This window comes from Hevea brasiliensis, chromosome 11 (assembly GCF_030052815.1).
Source record: "Hevea brasiliensis isolate MT/VB/25A 57/8 chromosome 11, ASM3005281v1, whole genome shotgun sequence".
Taxonomy (NCBI): Eukaryota; Viridiplantae; Streptophyta; class Magnoliopsida; order Malpighiales; family Euphorbiaceae; genus Hevea; species Hevea brasiliensis.
The window spans coordinates 76,701,672-76,705,190 of NC_079503.1; the positions used below are offsets into that span (position 1 = coordinate 76,701,672).

Below are 3,519 nucleotides of genomic sequence, written 5' to 3' on the forward strand. Positions count from 1 at the left end.
AGTTCAATAATTTCTCTTTCAATATTGATAACTAAATTATTTTTAGATTTTAATCAGTTTCTAAACTACCTATTTTGGACCTTTTTCAATGGGCCATTGATCTAGGAAAAGATTATTGGATCGGTGGACCACGAGAGACCTTGTTTGGATCAAACACGTGGGTCAAGTTCCTAAAATATATATTATGCTTACCTGAGCACATTCTTAGATTTCCCTTTTTAATTTCATCCAATTTATCATGCTTTGAGTAGAAAACCAAGCAAGTATCATATTTAGTGAGAGCTGAATGCATTCATTTTACAAAACTTCAATTGAGCACCCACTTTTTAGTTTTACTGGTGGTGTTGCAATGCCTTAGGGCACAGTCTCTCTCTCTATATGTATACTCTTTTTTCTCCTAAACTCTTTTTGCACATAACCTAGAAAATTCCTATATTGAACGTAACATTTTGGATTTTAAAGCTTTTATGTATGCTTGAATTGTCGATTGCAAAAAATAAAAAATTAGCTATTGTTATTTTTAGGGGCCTTTTGTGAGTTAGAGTTCTTATTCATTGGTCTTCATAACCATAACCATTTTTGGCAATACGTAAATTAATAATTACTCAAATGATAAATTCATCGATTGAAGCAACTGCAAGCAATAAGAAATGATCAAACTCAAATCAATAAAATCAAAAGCTTAAAGCAAGTTGTTGGCTTGCAGCTATTCAAACATGTCAACAAAAGAAGTAAGTTGCATGGAGTTGCATATTACCTCAGAGGAGGGTTAAGTTGATAGAGACATCGAAGGAAGAGGAAGATATCTGGGTTCCATGTTGAACTCAACATAGTTTATTTTACTAACACGTTTTCCAACATAAGAAACATAAAACACTAGGTGGTGGGGTGCATATGGGACTTATCAACATGATCAAAGCCAAACCTAAATCCATCAGACTCGTGTCCCTCTCCGAGAGAGGCTCTCCCTATTTGTAAAGTGTCACTTGTCCCTTGACACCCACCACTAACTCATTGCTGTAGTTAAGCCAAGCATAAGCACACATTTTCTTATATATAAAAACATATCACTCTATTCATCTCTTTCTATCTCCCACTAGTCCTAGCCAGCTAGCTATCCCTCTTCTTTTTCTATCTCTTTGCTTAAACGAAGGGGGAAAGATATGAAAACTAAAGTTGAAGAGAGGTTCTCTGAGTTTTTTGAGAAGTGGATGTGTCAACTCGATGAGTATCTGTAATAACTATGGAGGGCGTTTAGGGATTATTGAGCTAAAACTGGGTGTGAGTGTGAGCAAGAGCTACAAGCTTTAGTGTCCAAAGTCACACAACATTATAATGACTACTACACTATAAAATGGGCTTTGGCCCATGAAGATGTGCTTGCTTTCTTTTGTCCAACTTGGATTTCCCCTTTAGAGAATGCGTATTCTTGTGTTACTGGGTTGAAACCTTCAACAGTGCTTAAACTGGTTAACTCAATAAGGACAAATGGTGTTTCCAGTTCGAGGCTGGTTGAATTGACACAAGAACAAATGAGAAAGATTGAGGCTGAGGGTGAAAATAATGTTAGAAGAGGAGAAGGTGGAGAGGGAAATGGAGAGGCAACAAGTGATTGTAGCAGACAAGAAGATGGCGGAGTTGGTAAGGTTGGTGGTTCGAGTGAAGAATGGGGAGGAAGTGAGGCAGGTGGCGGGACTGGTGTAGGTGGCACTAAAAGGAGTAATGGCAGGACTAGAGAAGGTGATGAAAGCTGTAGACTGTGTAAGGCTTAGGACTTTGAAGGGAGTTTTGGAGACTTTGAAGGGAGTTTTGAGCCCACTACAATGTGTGGAGTTTTTGGCTAGGATTGGCATGCTTCAAATTCTGCTAAGACAATGGGGAAAGAAAAGGGTTTGCACCATTAATTAGAAACTTCCAGTTGTAGGGTTTTAGGAGTTTTGATTTTCACTTTTAGACTTGTTTTCTTTTGTCTTGATTTGATTTTATCTGAATTAATGTGCATGTACTATTCAGTGATTTTAATTTAACTTTTTTTTTTATAATTATTATAAAAAATCATAATTTAATTTTTTTATATATCGTTTTATTAATTTTATATTATATAATATTATCATTATATTACAAATATTATATTTAATTCTTTAAATTAAAATATTAATTTTAATGTCATTTTAATTAATTATATAAATAAAATATTTATTAATTTAAAATTATTTTTATTTGAACGTATTTTAAAAAAATTATGTGTTATAATATTAATATAATAAAAAATAATAATAAGTTTCTAAAGTATAAATAGGTGAAAATACTTAAAAATTAAAATAAATTAATAATAAATATAAATTAGATCATGAATTTAATTCATTTAAATTCTATTATTCTATTATTTTATTTTTTAAGAAAAGTTTGATTTGCATATATTTTACTTTAATTTTTTGTAATTTAAAATGATATTAACTTGCATAATAAAATTATATGCCTAAATTAATGTGAAAGGGAATTATTTATAAAATTAGAAAAATAAAATAATTTTTTATTAGTTTAGTGCATTATTATTATAAAATTTTCATTTTTATTATATTGATATTTTGAAATTTTATATTATCATATTATTTAATACAAAAAATTTAATATCTATTTAATATATTAATTATTTAATATATTCATAGATTATATTATATATGTTATAAATATATTATTAATTAATATATAAATTTAATCATGTATATTCTAATTAAAACTGAATATTATATATATATATATATATATATATATATAGAGAGAGAGAGAGAGAGAGAGAGAGAGAGAGAGAGAGAGAGAGAGAGAGGTTTACTTCTAAATTAAAAATTATAACAAAATTTCTGTAAAACAAATTTTAAAAATAAAATTTTTAAAAAAATAAATTTATATTATTAATATTTATAATAATAATTTTATTAGTTTAAAAAGTTTGTCCCTTATTCATATCCATATATATATTCTAGTGTATAGTCTATTATTATAAATGCACTGTATTTATTACTTATTTAAGTTTTAATTATATTAAAATTATATTTTATTTCTAAAAACATCATAAAAAATATTTTTAGGAATTTAATTTCAGCTTTAATTATTTCTTTATTTGGTATTTGTGTAATTGGGTATAATATTATTTTTGATTCAATTATTAATAGAAAATTAGAATTATATTAATACAATAAAATAAATTTAGTCAAATATGGCTTGGTTTATCCAATATTTTTTTTATTTCAATTCTTATCAATTCCTCTTTTCATTCAAAAGAAAGAATAAGGATATGAACACAACTATTTTTAACAATAAAAAGAATAAAAATAGAAAAATATTAATATGGTAATAGTATAAATATAAATCTAATTAATTAGTTAGTTAATATATTATCAATATTATCTTTTATTTATTATTAATGCAAGAGATAATATTTTATATAGGTGGTATAATGCTAGCTCTATAATAATAATTTTTAAGAAATCATACTTGTAATAATATAAATATGCATAT

The 3,519-nt window shown here is 27.0% G+C and overlaps 1 pseudogene; it reads left to right on the plus strand.

Moving 5' to 3' along the window:
- The first annotated feature begins 1,163 nt into the window (after positions 1-1,163).
- Positions 1,164-1,908, plus strand: LOC131170293 (protein DOG1-like 4; annotated as a pseudogene).
- Positions 1,909-3,519: the final 1,611 nt, after the last annotated feature.